This window comes from Tribolium castaneum, chromosome 2 (assembly GCF_031307605.1).
Source record: "Tribolium castaneum strain GA2 chromosome 2, icTriCast1.1, whole genome shotgun sequence".
NCBI classification, from domain to species: domain Eukaryota; kingdom Metazoa; phylum Arthropoda; class Insecta; order Coleoptera; family Tenebrionidae; genus Tribolium; species Tribolium castaneum.
In genome coordinates, this window is record NC_087395.1 from 15,458,245 (window position 1) to 15,484,746 (window position 26,502).

General features: G+C 31.3%; 1 protein-coding gene across 1 annotated transcript in view; it reads right to left on the minus strand.

Moving 5' to 3' along the window:
- LOC100141722 (octopamine receptor 1) overlaps positions 1-26,502 on the minus strand; it is a 149,708-nt gene that overhangs the window by 43,228 nt on the left and 79,978 nt on the right. The window contains 1 exon segment of the mRNA XM_064355155.1: positions 15,178-15,216. The gene's annotated coding sequence lies outside the window, so the exon portion shown is untranslated.

Sequence of the window (26,502 nt, forward strand, 5' to 3'; positions counted from 1 at the left end):
AATAAATATTCCAATTGATCCCAGTCGATTTTTCACTTGTTTTTTAACCGAAATTTTGTTAAGAAGAACCCAAAAAACACATTCGGTCAAAATGGTGTTATTTTCACGTTTCAATGTTTTTGCGAGATTTTGCTAAAATTAACCGAAAAATCACAAAGTTAAATAACAAATTACATTATTTTTGCCTCTTTCTTGCAAACGTAGTTACTTACTTCGCAAAATTTTGATGAATACAACCCAAAAAATCACCAAACTACGCCAAAAATGTTTTAAATATGTTTTTTTCTTATATTTTCTTGTAATTTGTTCGAAGTACTCTGATAAAGTTTGGTGGAAAATCATTGAATTAGATCGAAATTGACTTTATTTTAATTTTTGTTTCACGCGATTTCCTTCGTTTTTTTGGCACCACATTCACATTTTTAGTCAAAATACACTAATAAAATCGGAACTACAATTAGAAATTTGTGGTATGTAGTCCGTTTTACTTGATCTAGTTCGTTTTTAAGCAAAATTTTGTTTGGAATAAGCCGAAAGTACAAAAATGTTTTATTTATTCGAACATTTAAGCAAGTTTGAGAACTAAAATCTTATCAGGATTTTGATAAGATTTCAGTTAACGGACTGATAATTATTAATTAAATTAAATTCAAAATTACATTATTGTAAGTAATACTTTTCCGTGCCTTTTGGCTCATTTTCAGTCAGAAATCAATGAATTCCAAAACTACATTTGGTAAAAATGGTGTTATTTTCACATTTCAGTGTTTTCACAACATTTTACTAGGACGAACCGAAAAATCACAAAAGTATAAGTACGATATTATTGTACATTATTTTTGTCTCTTTCTTGCTCTTAAATACAAATGCAAAATTTCGATGAACACAACTCAAAAATTTACCAAACTACATAAAAAATGTTTTAAGCCTTTTTTAAATTTGTTTTTTCTTTTAATTTATTTCGAAGAACTCTGATAAAGTTGAGTGAAAAATCATTAAACTAGATATTTAGCCTGTATTTTAAATATTTAGCCTGTTTCACTTGATCTAGTTTGTTTTTAGGCGAAATTTTGTCAAAAATATACCGAAAAACCAAATTTTTTACCAAAACGGTATTATCTTGAAGTTTTTTGAATTTTTAAGTACGTTTGAAAACTAAAATCTCATCAGCATTTTCATGAGATTTCAGTACACCAGACTGTAAAACCATTAATAAATTAAATCAGTAATTACATTATTGTTATAACGTATCTTGTCCAAGCCCTTGTGGCTCATTTTTGGCCAGAAACCAATGATTTTGCAAAATTTCCTTAAAAACAAGTTCAAAAACCATTAAATTAAGACGAAAATTGTTACTCTTAACTTTATTTTTCGACCGTCTAAGCACGTTTTTCAGCTAAAAATTTAGTTTTTCCGCAATATTTTGGTAAACTGGGCTGAAAATTATTTAATTATTACCCTATGTTTTTACGCAACTTAAATTCTAACATGTCAGAAAACCTATTGCATTCTTGGAAAAATTTGAATGATAATTTTTTAACTCTCAAGTCTGGTTAATTTAATTTAATATTTCTGGGATGGCGACACTAAAATCTAGACTTTACACCCTAAAGTAATAAGGTTTTTATTGATGTTCCGAATCTTACCGATGTTTACATTAAAATTTTCGAATCTTCTTAAAAGAATTCTGAAACTGTCCATACGTAGTAATTCGGAAGTAAAATTACCGTTGGGGGCGCCACTGAGCTAGGTCGAAAACAGTAACCATAAATGGCGGGAAAATGTTTATTCGGATATTTTGAGCGTTGTACGAATTTTGAGGCTTCACAATTATTACATTGCCTATGCGGAATGATTATTGCATCTTTGATGCAAGAAACTTATGTTGACAAATGAGAGATGACGAGGAAAACACGAATAACGAATGACTGTTTGGTTCACTTTCTTTATTGGAAAATTATTACAAAGACATTGAAAAGCCTACCTTTTGGCATAATTTACGTTTAAATGTATCAGCAGTTGTTAATCTTTATTGTAGTTTTGTAGATTTACCGCAGCATTTCATGATTTTTTCAGTGTAAAATTCTAACCTAAAATTCATAACACTTCACTAATTTATTGGTTTCTTGAGCCAAACTTTGTGTTCGCTGTGATCCATTACTTATAATCTTTAATTAGACAACTGTTTGATAACACTTTGTAATCAAAATTTAAATATTTTTCACTTTTTATCCACTTTCAAGTTCCAACAATAAACACTTTATATCACGAAAAACTCCAGAACCAAAGTCAACGCTAGTATTTACCACCACGTACTTTTAAAGTAATTCTTTCTATTGTAAGTAATTAACACTATACACGCAAAATTATTGAACAATTCATTAAATGTCAGTTAAATGTGGCATTACGAAAATTTCTTTAATGTTTTCGACATAGTTCAAAAGTCATCACCAGAGGGCGTCTAGTTAATTTTATTTCCGAATAGCAAGCGTCATTTTGATTCCGTTGAAAGAAAATTGAGAACAAAATAAATATAATACTCCTTGAGACAGGACATATAACTAAAAATTGATACCAGTATGTTTCGTATTATATCACTGAACATAAAGTTAACTCATTTAAAAGTTTGTCGAATTTTCTGCTGAAATATCTCTTGTATAAATCCCCAGCTATTTAAATCCCTATTTTCAAGCAAGTGGTTGCGGAAGTGCAGCAGCATATGCAAGGAATTGAATTTTGCGGCCGGCCGTAACTCCAATTTAGATAAAACGCTCCATAAACCATTTAAATTCGTAATAAAAATGAAATTATGTGAAATGAAGAGTATAAAGCAAGAAGTTCATGCCCGACCGTCGGCGACAAATAAATTCCTCTGCAGGTGGAACGACGAAACGGCGAAATAAACCCACCGTCCTGTTTATTTTACTCCAACTCCCGGAATTATTCCCCAAATAAAAAACAAGCCCGGATTCCGTGCGTAACCGAACAATTTCTTCATATTTTTTATGGTTCGCGAAATCGTGCCCCCGTAAAGTGGCCACATATCATCCGGCGGCGTTTTGATTTAAATTTGGGGGTAAAAATATTTTCTTTCACAATAATATACGCTTATCCGGGGTCGGCGAAAAACCCGTTGAAATATCATTTTAAATTCGGAATCGCGGCGTGCTATGAGGGTCTAAACCCATTTCCGATCATAAAAGTACCATAACAGCGCTTATCGCCGATTGAATGAAACAAATACAAGCTCGGTGGAAAAATAACGTCTTCGAACAGGTAGGGAAAGCGCATAAACGAGTAATAATCGGGAGATCGAAAATAATGACGCGAAAAGTCGGGGAAAGCGGACAAAAACTGGGGCACGATATATAAGCCACTAATTGCGAGATTAGGGCGGGAAAATAGAGGGAAGACAGATTGGGGAGACTTTGTGGCGAAGAGGAAGTTACTAATAGGAGACTTAAAGAAGCGACGACAGCATAACGAATAGGTGCTACAACAAAAACGGATTTTTAAATGGTAGATGTCTCGGAAATCGAAACTCATTTTTAGATAAATCTTGTCAATATTTGTACCAAATTGTCGGCAAATGAAAGTTCGCAGGTTTATCGGCCTCTCAAAGACCTGAAACTGACATCAATCAATTTTTTATCGGACGAATAAAATATTTACACAGTCATAAACGAAGCGTTTGAAAATAAAAGCTGGGATTAAGCGAGATTAGAGCTTCCGTGGGTGAACGCAATTAGTGGTTGATTATGACAATTATGGACTATTATCGAAATTGATCGAAGGTAAATTTTGCCCACATGTTATGTAACGAAAAAAAGTAATAAAGACTGTCGACAAACATACTTATTGATTTATTAGGTTATCTAATTTTTCTTGGTAAAATAATCAACATTTTATGTAGTTACCTACATACATTTCTGAAAATAATTATACCAATAACCCAGAATTAATCTTTCAACGAAGCGTGGGCCTGTTTTTTTTCCTCCAATAACTATTCAAGTATTTTAGTTTTAATTTATTGTAAAATTATTATAACATAATCTAAATAGGAGTCCTAATTTTAGATCTAGAGTCTCTAGAACCTCAAGAAAAATTTAAAGTATAGAACGAATAAGCCCATGATAAAGAATAATCTAGAAAATTTTTGTACAAATCTTGATAAGATACAGAGTGGAATATAAAATAAAATTTGGAGACTGTAGAAAAAATTTTGGAAAAAAGTTAATTTTAAATAATTTTGAGTAGTCTAGAAAATAGCTTTCAAAGAACGATTTGGAAATGGGTTTATAAAAAAAATGTAAAGAAGAGTCTCGATTTCAGATCTAGAGACGTCTTTATAAAAGATTCAGAAAAGAATTATTTATAAGAAAAAAAATAAGAATACACAACTAATGCTAAAAAATAATCTCAAAGAGTGCTAAAGAAAACTACTGTAAAGGAGTTTTCAACCCAAGCAGATTGGAATCAAAAAGAAAATTTGGAGAATGGAGAAAAAAGGTAAAAGGGTTTATAAAAAAAAATGCATACAGTCTACAAAATAATTCTAAAGAAGTTCTAAAAATGTTCTAAAAAGAAGAGTCCAGATTTTTGATTTAGAGTCGGTTTTAGAAAAGAATCAGAAAAGAATCTTAAGAAAAGTACAGAAACAATGCAAAAAATTGATTTAGAAAAACTGTAAACAAAACTATAGAAGAGTTTTGAACAGACGCCAGAGTAGTTTTAGAGAACGTGGAGGAAGAATTTAGAGAAGAATTTATAAACGAATCTAAATATGGATTTATAACGTAATCTAAAGAAGAGTCGAGATTTCAGGTTTACGACTTTAAAAATGCTCAGAGTAGAACCTCAAGAAAAATTTAGAGAGGAGGATGAAGGCTAAGATAAGGCTAAGAGTGGAATCTAAAAAAGAATTTGGAGACTGTAGAAAAAATGTAAAAGGGTTTATAAAGTAGGTAATTTTGAATACAGTCTACAAAGTAATTCTAAAGAAGTTCTAAAAATGGATTTATAAATGATCTAAAAAGGAGAGTCTAGATTTTAGATCTAGAGTCGGTTTTAGAAAAGAATTAGAGAAGAATCTTAAGAAAAATTTTGAGAAAAGTACAAAAACAACGCAAAAAAATAATTTAGAACCTCAAGCAAGAATTAGAGGGGATAATGCAAATCTAGTAAAATTTTATACAAATCTGTTGAAGAATTTTGAAAAATATTGAAAATGGAATCTAAAAGAGCATTTTGAGACTCTAGAAAAAATATTGAAAAAGAGTTTAAAAAATAATTTTGAGTAGAGTCCAGAAAACAGCTTCTAATAAAAAAGGATTTGGAGATGGATTTATAAAATAATGTAAAGAAGAATCCCGATTTCAGATCTACAGACGTCTTTACAAAAGATTCAGAGAAGAATTATGAGAAAAAAATAAGAACAAAGAAAAAATAGTACATAACTAATGCTAAAAAATAATCTGGATAAATGCTAAAGGAAATTGTAAAGTAATTTTGAAACGGAGCAGATTATATTTTAAAAGATAATTTGGAGAATGTAAATAAATAAAAGAATTTTAAATACAGACTACAAAATAATTATAAAGAAGTTTTAAAGATGGATTTATAACATAATCTAAAGAAGAGTCCAGATTTAGAAGTAGACTCGGTTTTAGAAAAAAAAATCAGAAAAGAATCATAACAAAAAAATGGAGAGAAGTACAGAAACAATGCTCAAAAATAATTTGGAGAAATTGTAAACGAATTGTAAAAAAGGAATCTAAAAGAGGTTTTGGGGAATGAATAAAAAGAAGCAGGATTTATAAGAAGAATTTATAAAAATCAAAACATTTAGATCTACAGACGGTTTTTAAAAGACAATCAGGATAGAACCTCAAGAACAATTTAGAGAAGAATATGAAGATAATGGTAAAAAATAATATTGAAATTTTTTATAAAAATTTGTAGAAGAATTTTGAGTGGAATCTAAAATAAAATTTGGAAACAGTGAAAAAATATTGAAAAAATACTAAGAAATAATTTTGAGTAGAGTCTAGAAAATATCTTCTAAAGAAACGGCTTATTTAGAAAAGAATCAGAGAAAAATATTATATTAAGAAAAATCTAGAAAGGAATACAAAAACAACTAAAGAATAATCTGGTAGAATTCTAAACGAAATCTATAAAAAATCTATAAAAGAAGATTTGAGATGTTTGTGTATTATGTATTTTATTTACGTTATTTTTTGTTAATAGTGTTGTGTGCAACAAATAAAATAAAACAAATAAATGTCTGTTTCTGTTTCTTATTACAGTGTGAAAATACGACCTTTTATTCAATTTACATTTCTATTTTGGTGGTATTCTTTCAATGAATGTTTTCTTCAGTTCTTTACTGGAATTTATTCAACCTTTTTTAGTTAGTATACAATGAGTTAATTAATTACGAACATTTTACTTCAGTTGTTGAGCAGCATATTTAAGATCGGCAACAGACTAGACTTTGTAAAAAGTAAAAGCACTAAAATACTAACATACTATAACACAAAACGCTTTGTGTTCAATATTAAAAAAAAATTAAAATTGAATTTTTTACTAAGCTATTACCTCTTCTTAGAAGCTAACAATATACGTGTGTATTTGAATTTGCGAAAAAGAACGTGAACCAACTTTATTTTTATTTTTTTCATTAGAATTCTTTTATTTAGCCTTCTTTCGTTAGTAATGTATTCAAATGCTCCTGACAATTTATTTCACATTCTGTTACGATGAGATCGTTCATTTCGCTCATTCAAATTCAAATTCCATATTGCAGTTTCTTACTAAATCTGGAGCGGATTTAAATAAAAAATTTCAAATGTGATTCTCTTCACGAAAAATCGGATAAATCATCAATCAGTACCTCCCAACATTCCATATGAAAATTCCAATAGATAGCGACATGCCGCTGAAACCAAACATTTTTCTCGCAAAATTGCTCCAATTTATTACGAATTCTCGAAATCTGGTCAATTATTATTACATATTCAGATGTGTTTTGCTAAAAAAATTAATTATGACAAATAGTAATAAAATAATAGACTGCGACGATAAGCGGCACTGTTTGAAAGTAATTAATTATATTCCCAAGATAAATAAACACGTTACAGACAAAACACACAATAGGCCCGTAAAAACAGATTAATTGGCCAGGAAATGGAATAAAAATAGACAAAATCACAAAGTCATTGCCATTGAACGAAGAATTCAGTTTCAGATAATGCTCAACAAAAATGTTTTTGTTTAAGCTCATGTCAAAACATAGACAATCGTACAAACACCCCATCCATATGGCGGCACTCAAGCGATATTTCAAATTTGCAGCAATTAATTTCTACCAATATTTACAGTTATTATCGCTTGCACAAACAGAGACACCATGCCTTTGTGGTTGTGATAACACATTTCAGGTGCGTCACTACATCATTTAAGTATGAAAAATGGGTAGTTTACACTAAACGAAAATCGAAGCCTGGCTTCATTTTCGTGCACTCCGGGACTGCGAAATAAATATCATCGAGTCTAAACGACTTAGGGCAAATTGCCAACGCGGATTACCTCTGACCCGCTTTATTTTTTTCATTTCAATTGTCATCCGTCTTGATCAATACTAATGGAAGACTGAGGTAATCCCGAAAAACTTAATCTTATTTACTCGGGAGATAATTATGAAGATGCAACGACGCATAGAATCGTCTAAGCTCGTTCCGGGAAATAAATCCGGCATCAAGCGGCAAATGGCAGTGAATATCACGGTGAAATAAATCCAAATGTACGAAGTAATCACACATTTTTTCAGTTGTTTCCGTTATCTCCCGGAAAATTGAACGAAATTGATATCTTTGCCATTTCAAAAATCATTACTGCACAAGTGAGTAAAGGTGGGGAATGCTGCAAGAGACATTAGCACTAACGAATGCGTTAAGTGGCTCAAAAAGAGTTTTAATGATCGTCGAGTTTGCTTTTCCTTCGCTCATTATTTATAAAGGAAAGATCAGAATTGGAATGAAAGTGATGAGATGAGCTAAGCGGTTTTATTAAATTACACTCATTTATTATTCTTCACTGAATATTCGAAAATTCTTGTGTTAAAAATTGCGAAAAATGCTTTATGAGGATTACAATTCAATTAGGAAATTTTGAATAAAGACTCGGCAAATTGTCCCGGTTGGAATTCATGATTCCGAACACAATTTTCACGCGATTTAATTAATCCAATTACCGGGAAACATTTACATTAAATCAAGAGCTTTACACCAAACTCGACAAGTTTAACGTTATTCTTCTCAAAGAACAATGTAATTGTTTGATCGTTATCGCTTTTCAGGATTTACTTTCGCATTTACCTTGATTTCGCAATGCGCTGCCTAATCGCCTAAAATATTGCATTATTTCAAAGCATTTAAATTAATTGGAGTCCAATTATTATTTAATTAATTGTTGCCTATTTTTTCAATGAGGACTCTTACTAAAAAATATGTTATTTCGCTTTTGTTCGATTGGGGTCGAGAAGATCTAGAAATTATCAATAGTTTTTAAGTTATTGTTTTTTTTTCAGTATTTGGAATTATTTGCAAATTTCTACAAAACTATTAATTGGAGAACAATGATCCTTCTTGGAAAAAATAGATTATTAAAAGAGCTTTCTAATGATAAAACACTTAATAGCGTTACGTTTATTAGTTCTAGAGTTATTGCTTAATGAATGTCAAAAACATGTTAAAATATTCACACTCACTTTTCAAACGTCGATTACTGCAAAGCTATTTAAAAAAGTTGAACAATGTTGACGTAAGCCTATGTAAAATGATCCGGGAAATTGACTGGCGCCGAGAAAATGGCCAAATTTACGATAGTTTTTAAGTTATGATTTTTTCGATATTTGTTTTGTTTGCAATTTTTTCGAAAACTATTTATCGGAGAACGATAAACTTTACTGATAAAACATAGGATATTAAAAGAGCTTTCTAACGCTAAAAAATTTAATAGCGTTACGTCTATTAGTTCTAAAGTTATTGTTATTGTCCGATGAATGTCAAAAACATATTGAAATATTCAGATACTCACTTTTCCAACATCAATTACGGCCAAACCATTTAAAAAAGTTGAATTATCTTGATGTAAACCTATGTAAAATTATCCGAGAAATCGATTGGCGTCGAGAAAATGGCCAAAATCTCAATAGTTTTTAAGTTATAATTTTTTTTCAATTTTTGTTTTGTTTGCAATTTTCTAGAAAACTATTTATCAGACAACAATGACGCTTTTTGGAAAAAATACATTGTTAGAAGAGCTTTCTAACGTTAAAAAAAAATATAGCGTTGCGTCTATTAGTTCTAAAGTTATTGTTATTGTCCGATGAATGTCAAAAACATGTTGAAATATTCAGACTCTCACTTTTCCAACATCAATTACGGCAAAACCATTTAAAAAAGTTAAATTATCTTAATGTAAACCTATGTGAAATTATCCGAAAAATCGATTGGCGTCGAGAAAATGGCCAAAATCTCAATAATTTTTAAGTTATATTTTTTTTTCAATTTTTGTTTTGTTTGCAATTTTCTAGAAAACTATTAATCAGACAACAATGACGCTTTTGGAAAAAATACATTGTTAGAAGAGCTTTCTAATGTTAAAAAAAATATAGCGTTACGTCTATTAGTTCTAGAGTTATTGCTCGATGAATGTCAAAAACATGTTTAAAATTATCCGAAAAATCGATTGGCGTCGAGAAAATGGCCAAAATCTCAATAGTTTTTAAGTTATTTTTTTTTCAATTTTTGTTTTGTTTGCAATTTTCTAGAAAACTATTAATCAGACAACAATGACGCTTTTGGAAAAAATACATTGTTAGAAGAGCTTTCTAATGTTAAAAAAAATATAGCGTTACGTCTATTAGTTCTAGAGTTATTGCTCGATGAATGTCAAAAACATGTTGAAATATTCAGACTCTCACTTTTCCAACATCAATTACGGCAAAACCATTTAAAAAAGTTGAATTATCTTAATGTAAACCTATGTAAAATTATCCGAGAAATCGATTGGCGTCGAGAAAATGGCCAAAATCTCAATAGTTTTTAAGTTATATTTTTTTTTTAATTTTTGTTTTGTTTGCAATTTTCTAGAAAACTATTAATCAGACAACAATGATGCTTTCTGTAAAAAATACACTGTGAGAAAAGTTTTCTAACGTGAAAAAAAAATTATAGCGTTAAGTCTATTAGTTCTAGAGTTTTTGCCCGATGAATGTCAAAAACATATTGAAATATTCATGGACTCACTTTTCCAACATCAATTACGGCAAAACCATTTAAAAAAGTTGAATTATCTTGATGTAAACCTATGTAAAATTATCCGAGAAATCGATTGGCGTCGAGAAAACGGCCAAAATCTCAATAGTTTTTAAGTTATTTTTTTTTTTCAATTTTTGTTTTGTTTGCAATTTTCTAGAAAACTATTAATCAGACAACAATGATGCTTTCTGTAAAAAATACACTGTGAGAAAAGTTTTCTAACGTGAAAAAAAAAATTATAGCGTTAAGTCTATTAGTTCTAGAGTTTTTGCCCGATGAATGTCAAAAACATATTGAAATATTCATGGACTCACTTTTCCAACATCAATTACGGCAAAACCATTTAAAAAAGTTGAATTATCTTGATGTAAACCTATGTAAAATTATCCGAGAAATCGATTGGCGTCGAGAAAACGGCCAAAATCTCAATAGTTTTTAAGTTATATTTTTTTTTCAATTTTTGTTTTGTTTGCAATTTTCTAGAAAACTATTAATCAGACAACAATGATGCTTTCTGTAAAAAATACACTGTGAGAAAAGTTTTCTAACGTGAAAAAAAAATTATAGCGTTAAGTCTATTAGTTCTAGAGTTATTGCCCGATGAATGTCAAAAACATATTGAAATATTCATGGACTCACTTTTCCAACATCAATTACGGCCAAACCATTTAAAAAAGTTGAATTATCTTGATGTAAACCTATGTAAAATTATCCGAGAAATTGATTGGCGTCGAGAAAATGGCCAAAATCTCAATAATTTTTAAGTTATAATTTTTTTTCAATTTTTGTTTTGTTTGCAATTTTCTAGAAAACTATTTATCAGACAACAATGACGCTTTTTGGAAAAAATACATTGTTAGAAGAGCTTTCTAAGGTTAAAAAAAATTATAGCGTTACGTCTATTAGTTCTAAAGTTATTGCTCGATGAATGTCAAAAACATGTTGAAATATTCAGACTCTCACTTTTCCAACATCAATTACGGCAAAACCATTTAAAAAAGTTGAATTATCTTAATGTAAACCTATGTAAAATTATCCGAGAAATCGATTGGCGTCGAGAAAATGGCCAAAATCTCAATAGTTTTTAAGTTATATTTTTTTTTTAATTTTTGTTTTGTTTGCAATTTTCTAGAAAACTATTAATCAGACAACAATGATGCTTTCTGTAAAAAATACACTGTGAGAAAAGTTTTCTAACGTGAAAAAAAAATTATAGCGTTAAGTCTATTAGTTCTAGAGTTTTTGCCCGATGAATGTCAAAAACATATTGAAATATTCATGGACTCACTTTTCCAACATCAATTACGGCAAAACCATTTAAAAAAGTTGAATTATCTTGATGTAAACCTATGTAAAATTATCCGAGAAATCGATTGGCGTCGAGAAAACGGCCAAAATCTCAATAGTTTTTAAGTTATATTTTTTTTTCAATTTTTGTTTTGTTTGCAATTTTCTAGAAAACTATTAATCAGACAACAATGATGCTTTCTGTAAAAAATACCCTGTGAGAAAAGTTTTCTAACGTGAAAAAAAAAATTATAGCGTTAAGTCTATTAGTTCTAGAGTTATTGCCCGATGAATGTCAAAAACATATTGAAATATTCATGGACTCACTTTTCCAACATCAATTACGGCAAAACCATTTAAAAAAGTTGAATTATCTTGATGTAAACCTATGTAAAATTATCCGAGAAATCGATTGGCGTCGAGAAAACGGCCAAAATCTCAATAGTTTTTAAGTTATATTTTTTTTTCAATTTTTGTTTTGTTTGCAATTTTCTAGAAAACTATTAATCAGACAACAATGATGCTTTCTGTAAAAAATACCCTGTGAGAAAAGTTTTCTAACGTGAAAAAAAAATTATAGCGTTAAGTCTATTAGTTCTAGAGTTATTGCCCGATGAATGTCAAAAACATATTGAAATATTCATGGACTCACTTTTCCAACATCAATTACGGCAAAACCATTTAAAAAAGTTGAATTATCTTGATGTAAACCTATGTAAAATTATCCGAGAAATCGATTGGCGTCGAGAAAACGGCCAAAATCTCAATAGTTTTTAAGTTATATTTTTTTTTCAATTTTTGTTTTGTTTGCAATTTTCTAGAAAACTATTAATCAGACAACAATGATGCTTTCTGTAAAAAATACCCTGTGAGAAAAGTTTTCTAACGTGAAAAAAAAAATTATAGCGTTAAGTCTATTAGTTCTAGAGTTATTGCCCGATGAATGTCAAAAACATATTGAAATATTCATGGACTCACTTTTCCAACATCAATTACGGCAAAACCATTTAAAAAAGTTGAATTATCTTGATGTAAACCTATGTAAAATTATCCGAGAAATCGATTGGCGTCGAGAAAACGGCCAAAATCTCAATAGTTTTTAAGTTATATTTTTTTTTCAATTTTTGTTTTGTTTGCAATTTTCTAGAAAACTATTAATCAGACAACAATGATGCTTTCTGTAAAAAATACACTGTGAGAAAAGTTTTCTAACGTGAAAAAAAAATTATAGCGTTAAGTCTATTAGTTCTAGAGTTATTGCCCGATGAATGTCAAAAACATATTGAAATATTCATGGACTCACTTTTCCAACATCAATTACGGCCAAACCATTTAAAAAAGTTGAATTATCTTGATGTAAACCTATGTAAAATTATCCGAGAAATTGATTGTCGTCGAGAAAATGGCCAAAATCTCTATAATTTTTAAGTTATAATGTTTTTTCAATTTTTGTTTTGTTTGCAATTTTCTAGAAAACTATTTATCAGACAACAATGACGCTTTTTGGAAAAAATACATTGTTAGAAGAGCTTTCTAACGTTAAAAAAGTTATAGCGTTATGTCTATTAGTTCTAGAGTTATTGCCTGATGAATGTCAAAAACATGTTGAAATATTCAGACACTCACTTTTCCAACATCAATTACGGCAAAACCATTTAAAAATGTCGAATTATCTTAAAGTAAACCTATGTAAAATTATCCGAGAAATCGATTGGCGTTGAGAAAATGGCCAAAATTTCAATGGTTTTTCAGTTATAATTTTTTTCAATTTTTGTTTTGTTTGCAATTTTCTAGAAAACTATTTATCAAACAATGACGCTTTTTGGAAAAAATACATTGTTAGAAGAGCTTTCTAACGTTAAAAAAATTATAGCGTTACGTCTATTAGTTCTAGAGTTATTGCTCGATGAATGTTAAAAACATGTTGAAATATTCAGACTCTCACTTTTCCAACATCAATTACAGCAAAGCCATTTAAAAAAATTGAACTATTTTGGTGTAAGCCTATGTAAAATTATCCGTGAAATCGATTGGCGTTGAGAAAATGTCCGAATTCTCAATACTGTTTAAGTTATGATTTTTTTTATTTTTCTTGTGTCTGTTATTTTGTCAAAAACTATTACTCGAAGAATAATGATTATTTTTGGAAAAAATAGAATGTCAAAAGAGTTTTCTATCGATAAAAAACTTAGTAGCGTTACGTCTATTAGTTCTGGAATTATTGCCCGATGATTGTCAAAAACATGTTGAAATATTCACTCACACACTTTTCAAACGTCAATTACGGCAAAACTATTCAAAAAAGTTGAACTATTTTGATGTAAGCCTATGTAAAATGATCCGGGAAATCGATTGGCGTCAAGAAAATAACCAAAAATAAATTATCAAAAAAACTTAATTTTTTTATTAGCTGTCTCCGGAAAAGAGACCTCATTATTGTTATTTCCTAATTTTTCTTGAACAAAAAACGAGATTCTGAAATGGCCCTTTGTTTACATCTTGTTTATTACTCTAATTTGGAAGTACATCCACTTGAACCAAATTCCTGTGCCTTTAATTCGCTCCCTTTTTATTTCCATTGCCTAGAATAAAATTGACACCTCCCTGGTCTAGATCTGTGCCTCCGAAATTTAATTAGACAAGTAGCACTTTGCTTACTTGAGCTTACTTCCAATGTGACAGTTGGTAATGCAATTCCTAGACCCTTATCGCATGAGTTATTGCCGCACCGACTTTAATTAAATGATGTAACGAAATCACAGAACAGACAAATTCATTTCGGGCTAATAAAGGCAATATGATAGTGTCCTTTTATTGATGCATTGATAAAAGCGCCTCGCATCCAAGATACATTAGCTTTTAACAGTATAAACACTACAAACTATCGCTCCACTCTAAAGTGAACACAGGGCAAACAAGGCGACCCAACACGACCAAAAATAAAAATTTTAAACCACTGATTGGATTAACCATTCGGCATTTTGAATGATGCATGTCGCGAACGATCGGCCAAATTAGCAGATAATGCCAAAAGTAACAGGAAAAATGCTTTCAGACTCGAGTGCCTCTGATTCCCTTATCGCTAATGGGACGGCGTGCGTTGGCGGGAAAACTCCCAAATAATTCGAATCAGCGCCTAATTACATCATTCCAATTAAGCATTTGTCAGTGGATGGATCCGTGTGGGGGTGAAATTTAATTCACGACAGGAGAATGACAGCTTGAGGCGGTTATGGACAACTGTTGCAAACTAAATCCAAACTTGACTTGTTTCAATTTTCGCAAAAAGACGCCTTTCCTTGGGCTATTATTTGATCACCGTGTCTCGCATTATCGTTTAGTTTGTTTCTGGAAAAAAATCGGGCGCCGTATTTCGAGCGTAAATTGAAAAAAACAGATATTACTTCGCGGAATTCAATATTTTGTCGTGTTCATGTTATGGATATAATGTTAGCCTTGAAGTGACAGTTCTGAATGAATTCTTCCCGTGTTTTACGTATCGCTGTTCAACCGTATCCAGTTTGAAATTCAATTAATATTACATAAATGGGCAAAAAATACTTACATTTCTTTTCGGCGATTAGATTTAATCGGATTCCCGAGGCTGGAACAGAAACAACACATTAATTTGGCTGAAAGATTTTTTACAGGGGTTTGTTTCATTTTTGCTAGAGCTTAATCGGGTTTAAGGCGGGATTATGCGGTCGTCTTTATGAACCAAATTTGCAGTTTATAATCCGACGATTGGAACTTTGTTCAATATCCAGTGCGCACTATCTGCAGTCTCTGCAGCTGCAAAGTTCCGATTACCATTAGTTATATTTTTATGCAAAACGATCCCCGATTTTCCCTCCAATTTTTACGAAGAACTACCTTATAAATTATATTATAAAAATATTGCAAAATGGGGGAATGACGTACTTTCATGGCCTATTTAAAGGATGGAAAATGATATTTTCTGATGAAGCTGGTCTCCAAAAAATTGGTTTTCTTCCGTCTTATTATTATGCCTTGTTATTATAAATTTAATCCTTTTGAATCAAGATATTATAATAAGAAAAATCATGTATCATATAAACTGTGTATAACAAAGAGGGCTGTGGGATATTAAGATATCATTTCAATCATTTAAAAACACATTGTATACAATATACAATGTGTTTTTAAATGATTCTCATCTACTCAACTTTGAAGTTGGTTTACATGTAAAAAAATTTGTGCCGCTTTGCTCAATTGAATCCTCTGTCAGTTCAGAAATTCAATTATTTTTTTTTTAAATTCGTTAAATTGCTACACCGTGCAAAAATTTTTTTTATTATCGAAGCTTATTTCCGAATTGGAGACTTAATAAATAGAGAATGCTTTGATGTCTAAATGCCTATCATTAGTTATATAAAGTGGCATTTTCTGATTTTAGTTGAGAAATTCACAGATGACTAGATGAGAATCATTTAAAAATACATTGTATAATATTAAGATATATGATATATTATATTAAAGTATCTATATTTATCGATAAAAATATGGGTATTAATACTTGTAATACTAGTTTTTTTTTGTTAAATATAACATATCTAATTTATTCAGAGAGATCATAAAGTTTTGTATTTACTTATAGTTATGTACCTAATGTTTTTGCAAAAAATGCTCGAACCCGTCGATTTTTTATTTTAAATCGTCATCGTTACACAACAAATTTTGTTAGTGACTTAATTTATTTTTGAAATATATCATCCTCAATTATTTGGGTTGCCAATCCTCAACTGTTTTTGGTTTTTATTACAATTTTTCAGTTTCCTATTCAACAGTTATTGCAGAATAAATAAAATCTTGTACGATATTTTTTTTCTTTGTAGTTTTTTTCCATTAAAGTTTTAACCAACCACTGATTCTAACGATCTTGTAATATTTCTTGATAAAACCTTACTTCATTATATATCGATACTACGCTAAGATTTTTGATCTAATCAAAAAAAATCTAAATGATAATAAAATATATTAATTTTTGAAAAGACATTTTAGAACTTTATAAGAAAACAAAAAACTGAAATCATTTTTGTGTCTAGTATACGTACAGATAGCAAAACACAAAAAAAAATATTTTACGAAATTAAAAAAATCATTAAAAAAATTATACCTACGGCAAAAAACTGAAAGCAGCGTTTAAATTTCCATATTCATACTAATTTTATTGAAACGCGGATTTCATTACAGTTATTTAATTACTAGGTATAACAATGGAAAAAATCGAGTTATTGGAAAAAATATTTTCCAATGGATTTAATATCAAATTTTCAGTTCAGGAGCTTTTAGGGGTCTTTAAAAAATTTCAACAAATAATGAATTTTTTATTTAAATTTAGACTTTTATGCATTTCAAATGGACTTTCTCAAGTTTTTAGAACGAATTTAATTGTGTTTGGGTTTGAGTTTATTTAATTTTTTTAGATTGTAGTATTATGTTGATAAAAACGAAAGTACAGTGATGTGTTTTTAAAAATAAGAATCGAAAATAAAACAAAAATGAGAGTAAATAAGAAACCGAAACTAAAAAATGAAAATGCTACACAAATAACTGAAAAACCCGTCTAGATACAATTCGATTTTACGTGATATTAAAACTCTATCAGAATTATTAGATTCAGAATGTTTGAAATATTTTTTCGATAGAAACAGGCTGTTTAATAATAAAATAGTAACGTAATGTGAGCACAAATAAGCTTCTCGCTACAAAAATTTAAAAAATTGGAGAAAAACTTATTTTGCGGAAGATTATTGAAGCAACGTTTTCTTTGTACCCCATAAAATTTTATAATGATAATCCCAAACCGCAAGGACTCTTCAAACTAATCACTCAGGCAAGCTTATTGTGTGATTTATTGCAAACAGACAATTTTATTGTGAGGGTTGCTATCTTAAACACTATTATCTGTTGTAAAACTTTATGGTGTACAAAGCAAACGTTCCAACCATGAATATTTTGAAGAGTGGAAATATATTTTATATATTTTTTTTGAAGTGAGGTTAAAGTTAATATACTTTTTAAGTTCGTCAGCTTTTCAGAAAATTGCCACATCTTTGGCTTAAAGATATGTAATTGTTTCGTTAATAAAGATTAAAGAACAACAGCCAAAAAACTGCGGTACCTCTTTTAATCATTCATTTTGTGTTTTTATTTATTATTTAAAAAAAATAGAAAGACGCATTGTTAGTAGCCCAGATTTACTCAACAGACACACTGTATACACGAAACTAATAACAGCAGTATTGTGCACAAGTGCACCCTTTGAGCGAACCGATATTAAAGCCAGGATACGTTACAAGTTGTTTGAAAAGTTGTGTGTCCGAAGATTTTCAACAACTTGGAGCAATAATTCAGAATAGAAAGTACAAAATAATGATTTATTCTTCTTAATCGCCTGGCCATCGGTGCGAAAAAGGGTTAACATTAAATTGGTTTGAGCGGTTTTCCGTTCGATTTTCCGCCTGAATTAGCGAATCAGGGCGAGCGAAATGACCAGAAATTTCTTACGTAAATTCATTCGATTGGGGGTCATTATTGCACATTCCCATCGATTTCTAATTAAAAACCGTCATCGTCCGAATTAATTTCGCAAAGTTTTGTAACCAATTTAAAGTTGGCGGAGTTTTATTGGTGATTTGTTGAAGGCTGCGTCATACATTGCAAAATGATCACGTCGTGAGCGAAACCTGTAAACAACATTATCGCCCTTAAGGTAAATTCAACTCCACGTATCCAAATATACAGCCAAGATTGATATGATAGAGCTCAATCCGTGCCGGCATATGTATGTAAATACCTTTAATCTCGAGCACGTAATTTAAGATTCGATATGCAGCAGCAGGGCGGCAGGAAATGCAAACTCGAATGAAAAATTTCAGATTTTGCAAGTTAATCTCTGGTAATTAAAATTAGGCAGTTCACAGTCACGTTAATCATGTTTGTAATTTTTGGTGGCAGGCGCGAAATTTCCTGCAATTAATTCTGCGAAAACTTAATTTTGCTGCCGCGTGATGAAGAGCCCCAGTGATAAACAACTAGCCATTTGTAAAATATTCGTCCAACTGTCCAAAAATTTTAGTTTCGGTTTCAAAGTACAAATTTGTATCTATTTGGAGATAAGAAACAATAACAGAGCTTGAAAGTTTTGGAAAGCACTTCGGTATTTAAAGTTATTTTATTAGGGAACTTTTATTAGCTAAATGGCGCTCCCGCCGAGCCGGTTAGCAGGAGGTAACTATTTATCAGCGAGTTTACTGTTTTAATAAAATCATTCACAAAAGTAAGCACATAAAATCTACGAAATCCGAAAGTGAAGCAGTTTCATAAATAATTTATTATTCTAATTTCCAAGTTTCGTGAAATGTGAAAGTTTTACATAAACGACGTAAATGACAGGATAAATCCACTTAAAAGACCTTCCTCTGCATACCTAATTGGGCAGATGTTTGTGTTTGGGGAAAAATTATTCAAATCAAGATGTAAACATTCGGTGATTGATGAAAAAACCCCGGAAATGAGAATTTTTCATTTCCGATTGGCGGTCAAACTTTTCGCAAAAATTAGGTCTTAGGTTATTTTTCCGATTAGGAGCGAAACAATGCCCTTGATTAAAATGTAATGCGATTAGGGTGTAATTTCCCTTGCGCTGATGAATACGGTTGGCTAATTTTTTGTGTTGTTGAATTCCAGCGTCAGCTTATGATATACGATCCAGTGAAACACTTGAAACGCCGAAAAGTTTCCTGAGAATGGCCTTTTTTTATTATTATTAGCTAGGATAACTCGCAATTGCACCGTACTCGTGGTTATTTATACGTTTTTGCGGTGTTTCCTCGGATTTAGTATAAACGAGAATTTATGGTCGAGTCCACCGCTCTAAAATATTGAACTAGAAGGGATTAAAGGCTGCGCGATCCCATTGAAACCGACTAGAAAATGACCCCAAAACAGTGGGAAAACTCCTCCACCGCCGAATTTTACTCAAGGAGATTAAAGGAAAGGAAACTGAGTTAAATCGTGACGCCCTTATTGTCTTTTCTCATTAAATAAACATTGCTTTTCGACTAACGGCCCGTTATTTCCCCAATAATCATGTCTCATTCGCGAGCACTCAAAGGGCGTTTTGACGACGTTATTACCGAACAAACTTTTACAAGACTTTATATTGCACACTTTCATTCGGGAACGCATTTATAACAGCAAATATTTTGCCCGAAAATTGTCTCGGCGTAATTACAACTGAGCCCCTAGTATATAACCATTCAAAACCACACGCTCCCAAATGTAACGATTTTTAAGCTATCTGCTATAATAACCACCTTTCTGAGTCAAAAACGTGCTGAAAGTTACAAAAAAGGTAAAAACAATTTTAAAATTGTAGAATCAACTTATACGCCCGGTATCTTTTGATGAAATCTGGTGAAAAATTAGAGAATTAAATTGAAAAAAAGTGGAAGAAATGTTTTCTCGAGCTAATTCGCCGACTTTTGAACTGAATGTATTTGCGTTTTAGGTGAATTATTGCAATTATATAGTTGCAATGTTGATTTATTTAAAAATTTTGTGTTAAAATATCTGCAAAAGAGGGTCAGTACTTGGGGCCCCGGTGGCCCAGTGGGTATAAGCGTCACTTACGACGGGGGAGGTCGGGGTTCGAACCCGGATCAGGTGTAACAATTTTTCTATGAAAAAAAAGTGTAGAAAAGGTAAGTGAAACAACACATAAGCAAAAATAGGAGATTGAGAGAACAAATAGACGTATAAACGTAAAGCGGAGCATAAAACTGACAGAAATAAGAAAATAATGCGGCAAAAGGTAGAAGTACGTAAAGGCGCCAAATTCTAAACGTAAGAGCACATCCTAATAAAGGGAAAATACCTTTTGTTTTGAGAGAAAAAGAGATGAACGTAAAGGTGAACCATAACTTCAAACTTTAGTTGAATCCTTAGATGACTTACTTCTTAAGTTAAAAAAAAATAAACCAAAATATTTCATTTATCTCAAAATTTTTTAGTTAACTGAGTTTGTTTAGTAAAGTCCCGAAAAACATTACTAATAAAAATCATGGCCACTGTGAATCCAGTAGGATTTGCGCACGTGCACTATTTTTGACTAGAAAATACACAAATTTGGTTATTTTTGGAGAAATTATGTCCATTTTCGGTCAAAAACGTGCTGAAAGTCACAAAAAAAAGTAAAAATAATTTTAAAATTGTAGAATCAATATATACGCCCGGTATCTTTTGATGAAATTTGGTGAAAAATTAGAGAATTAAATTGAAGAAAAGTAGAAGAAAATGTTTTCTCGAGCTAATTCGCCGACTTTTGAACTGAATGTATTTGCGTTTTAGGTGAATTATTGCAATTATATAGTTTGTAATGTTGATTTATTTAAAAAGTTTGTGTTAAAATATCTGCAAAAGACAGTTAGTACTTGGGGCCCTGGTGGCCCAGTGGTATAAGCACCACTTACGACGCGGGGAGGTCGCGGGTTCGAACCCGGATCAGGTGTAACAATTTTTCTATGAAAAAAAGTGTAGAAAAGGTAAGTGAAACAACACGTAAGCAAAAATAAGAGATTGAGAGAACAAATAGACGTATAAACGTAAAGCGGAGCATAAAACTGACAGAAATAAGAAAATAATGCGGCAAAAGGTAAAAGTACGTAAAGGCGTTAAATTGTAATCGTAAGAGCACATTTTAATAAAGGGAAAATACCTTTTGTTTTGAGAGAAAAAGACATGAACGTAAAGGTGAAACATAACTTCAAGCTTTAGCGTTGAATCCTTAGATGAATTACTTTTTAAATTAAAAATTAACTAATAACTATAATTTTATAATGATATAACTCAGTCAAATTGTAGTACTACTAGGGAAAACACAATACTTTCCTCTTCAGATCGAAATTATTTTGGTTAAATTAGATAAAATCCCAGCAATTCGGCGTCTTGGCCTTTTCGCAATCTTTTTGTCCGCTTTATTGTGATTGGAGGCGATGCCTCAATAGAAAATCAAACCGCGCCACCCGGATTAAATCGATACCATCCTTATCCTGCAGGACGTGATAACGTCCATCGAATATTTAACCCACCTGAATCAACATTCGTGTTCATTTTCGTCCCAATTTGCTCAAATCCCGAATTTCGAATGCGCCGGAAACGCCCCGGAACGATAAATCGCGGTATTGTCGTATTTCATCCCGGAATCTCCGAATTCTGATCTGTGTTTATACGACATCACATGCCATCTCTTTGTTTTGCCGTTTCGGGACCACCCAAAATGTGCATGTGAGTAAATGTTGTGTTTTAATCAAAGTTCGGAATTTCGCAGAGATAATCTCGCAAAAGAGCCGAACTTGGGCGGCATTAGCATTCCATGTTTTAATAACTAAATCAACTTGGAAAGTTTTTCGGTGATTAAATTTTTTCGGCCCATGACGGCGCTGTTATTAGCTTTGACAGTGGAGACGAATCGGGCTGCGTGTTTCGATAGTAATTAGTCAAAGTGTACTAATTAATATTAATAGAAATCGGCGGGTAAAAATAGTTTTGCGTCTGCACAGTCACGTGTGGAGGCGTTTAACGACTCGGGGGAATTGAACACACCTGGGATAGTTAAAAGCAATTGAATTTACCATCGACCCACAGAGAAAGGAACAATAAATAAAGCTAATGTTCGAGCAATTAAACAAATATAACACGTACGTCTCTTATTAGCCAATTACACGGGATCGTGCACATGCATTAACAAATTGTGGCCGTTTTTTGCCTCATAACACCGTTTTCCAATAAACTAATTGAACTGTATTTTGCATACGCCTGTATTAATAAAATTACGCGCATAGAAGAGCGAAAATCAACACGTTACATTTGAACACGGATTTGCTACAATAAACACACGACTTTATCTCTGCATGTTTATTTAATGTAATATAAATAAATTCAATTGGAGGAGAATGAAACAAAGTAACAGCACATTTGTGGAAATAAAACAACGCAAAGGCGGAGAGTTATTGAGTTGTGTGGAGATTTACGGTGCAGTGGAAATAAAAATTTTAAACTCTTGGACCATAACTTGGAATCTGAAACTGATTAAATCAAATCTTTGTTTAGTTTAGCTCGCTCATAAAAGTTTTGCTCTCAAAATTTATCTCATGTAGCTAAGCCAAAGGAATTAAGCTATCGATTTTTTGAGTTACAAAGTTAATTACAACACATTTTATCTTTGTATCAATCCCATTATGCGGCAGTTGACTCAGCAGAAATTATTATTATTTTGTAACCGCAGAAAAGCATTACGAGCTTGAGCTTTCCGGAACGCTTGTGATCGCAAAATCAGGTTGGCAACAATGCAGATGAGAAATTGGCGCTTTTCTGTCATGGTTATTAATATAATTCTTTTTACATCTAATAGCTAAGAGTTCGAAAGGTCTATTTAAATCTTCAGGATTGTCAGCTGTGAAATTGCAACTCTACTATGATTTTTTTTAAATCATGATTAATAATGATTATAAAATAATGATTATAAAACAGTTTTTTCAAATGAAATGACCTTGTTTTTTCAATGCCAATCAAAAGAGCATCAATTTTTGTTGACTTTTATAAACATCTTCTATATCTAACTCTTACAGTTTTTGAAATAACCGCAAAAAACTAAATTTTAGCTTACTATTTTCATTTTTAATCAAGTAAACTGTCGAAAAATACGATAGAATTGTGCTATTGTTAAAAGAAATGTTCGATTTGTCTACCATTTTCATTAAAAAAAGTTCAAAATTTGATGGCAGACTGACTTTACTTTACATAATTCACTAAGTTATAATAAACCATATTTAAATATTATTATTTTACTGCTTATTCGATAATGAACTAGCTAAAAACTTAATAAAATGTTGAAGTTTTACAATTGTTGACCAATTTGGCAAGGTTTATTTGATTACCTACGAAAATTACGAAGTAAAAACCGTTTTTTGTGATTTTTTTCAAAAACTGTAATAGGCATAAGACGTATTGATAAAAGTCACCAAAAATATCAATGTCCTTTCCATTGCCGTTAAGAAAATAAAGTCAAAACTGAGTTCTAGCAGTTTTTGATAACCATTTTGAAAAAATCATACTAGCTATGAATTTTGACAGTTGACAATTTTGAAAATTCTAGAAAACTCTTCAAACCTTCGGTTATCGAATGCAAAGGGTTCAAGATCTGTGATATCTTAGAAAAACTCTTGCAAATAATAATTTTAACAAAAAAATTGATATATGCCTAAACCATGACAGATAAGTACCAACAACTTAGGTAAATTTTACTCAGCTTAAGAAGGTGAATTCAAATATGCAATAAAAATGTTTGGTTACTATTTATATTTACAATTTCTAACTTGGCGGCAATTTTTTGTAGTTTCGGCAGCTCAGTCATTTTGAAAATAATTTAGTTGAACTCAGAATGGTCACTTTAAAGCGTAAACAAAGTTTTAGAGCTCTAGCTATATTAGAAGTTAAAAAGTTTCTAATGTAGATCCTAAAAGAATCACCCTGTATACTTTTGCCAGCTGACGGACTAGATATAACTGCTGAATAATTTTTGAAGAGTGTTTTACTAGTTTCTGGTAGTTTAGAAAATGGAAATCGGTAAGTAAATTGATTAGTAATATTAATTTTTTATCTTCGTAAATTTTGCAGTCCCGTCCGTTATTGCAAACATATGCTGCTCTTATTTCTTACGTCGTTAGTAAACAAGACCAAGAATTTTTAGTTTCCACTGTCTTATTGTGATATTGTTAAAGTCTTTAATAATTAAAACCTGTCTGAATAGATTTTTTTAAGTTATTTTCATACACAAGATTTTTTGTCCCGTCCGTAAAAAAAAGTAAATTAATCATAAGTTGTTACACATTGCCTTGTTCTTCGGTTTCGTAGTTTCAAAATAATTGTTAGTGTTAGTGCCTTTAAAATTAACTGAATTGAAAACATGAGAGATTTTTTTTGTGTCCTGTCCGTCATTAATGGTACAGTGAAACCTTCCTTAATGGACACCTCTTTACAACGGACATTTTTGTAGAAGCTTAGCACAACGTACTTTAAAATTTACATCTCCCATTAGTGGACACCTCTCTACAACGGACAATTAAAAATTTCTCATCGATGTCCGTTGTTGAGAGAATTTACGGTATTTCTTTTTTCCGCTCGTATTTCAAATTTTACAAATGTGGCTCCGATTGTAAATTGTAAACATTTTGACTGGTACTAAGTTTCTATAAAGAAAAATTCTACTACTGATAGTGTTCATAAAATTGAAAATAAAATCTAAAAATTTGGGTAAAGTGTAGGTAAAGTTAAAACGGAATCGCCGGCTGACTAAGGAATATTGACATAGACGCCAACTTAGACAAATGCTGTCATTGATCAAAAAAATGCTATTTTTTGATAATTCTTTGCCAGAATAAAAGTGTTGTTTTCAAATTTGTACAGAATTCGTCTTATATTTTATTCAGAAAATTCAAGGCCGCAATTGAATAACGAATTACAATATTGATTATTAATTAGTTAAAATTATTTGCGGAGCGGCGAACATGTTGCTCCCATCAATCGGGTATTGGAACATGCATTTGTAATGAATGTTCAAGTACGTTTAATGAATAAGACTCGTGAAATCAACTATTTCTAGAGCAATCAAATAACTCAAAACGCCAAATTCCCGGTTATGCAGGACGATTTATGGCCAATTTATTCCGAAGGCTTGACATGAACACATCACTCCGGCATTTGGCGAACAAAGACTGGAACAGTGAGACGATAAACACTACAAGCGAAATTAGAATGAAAACGAGCCGCTCGTGAACAAAACAAATCGGAATTACCTACGATTTCAGGGAGAGAAAAATGATCTAGCGGATCTATAACACGTTTCCGTTTTCTTTCACTAGTAACACTCATCTTCATTACCAAGTGAGGATTTCTCCCGAGTGTTTTTACCATTTGGCTCAGGGGGACGCTAAATTACTCGACTGATTCGCTTCCTATATATTACCGGAAGCGCAATCTCGGGTAAATGATGTATAAGTTATGAGCCAGATGACATTAGAAACACCGATGCCAAAAATACTACGGGAAAATTATTAATCCGGTCCATTAGGACCCCAGTCTAAATAAAAAGTTAAGTGGCGCAGTTAAAGAGAAATACGGCCAACACAAAACGAACAAAAGTTTAATAGGGTCAGAAGATAGAGTAAAATTTCCAGTTTTCTTATCTCAAGACATGTGACTGTTTCTAATTTTCAACTAACCTTGTTTTTGAAGGGGTGAAAGTGTTATTTCCGCGACTATTAGTAGGAACAGGATGGGGATTTTGTTGAAATACCGGTGATGATGATTTAAACAACGCACACAAAGGTGTACCTAAATTTATCATTGGGGTGGGCCAAGCCCATGTTAAATATTCACATATTTAGGGTTTGCTCTAACTAATTTCTCGGTCAGTAAATGCAGACATGCGTCTAAGACGATTTAAAAATAGTTCTCAAAGATGTGAAATCGTGCACGGAGAGTTGTTTATTTTGTTTGAAAAATTTTAATAACCGATTTGTTATCCTTAACAATGTGATGAAAGACAAATACCAAAAGCAACAAGAGCACGTTCCGACTCTAATTACGTTTTAGGCAGGGGGTTATCCGGACATAAACTCATTTTTAATTGTATACAGCGGTGGTCTGCCGGAAATTTGATAAAGTTTTATTAATATCAGAGCTGTTTGGAGGCACACACTAACCATAAATATTTATCTTTTTGTAAGTTTTGTAGAAAACATCAAGGACTACACAAACTATACAGGAAGCAGAGGAAGTAAAGTTATAAAAACAACAATTTAAA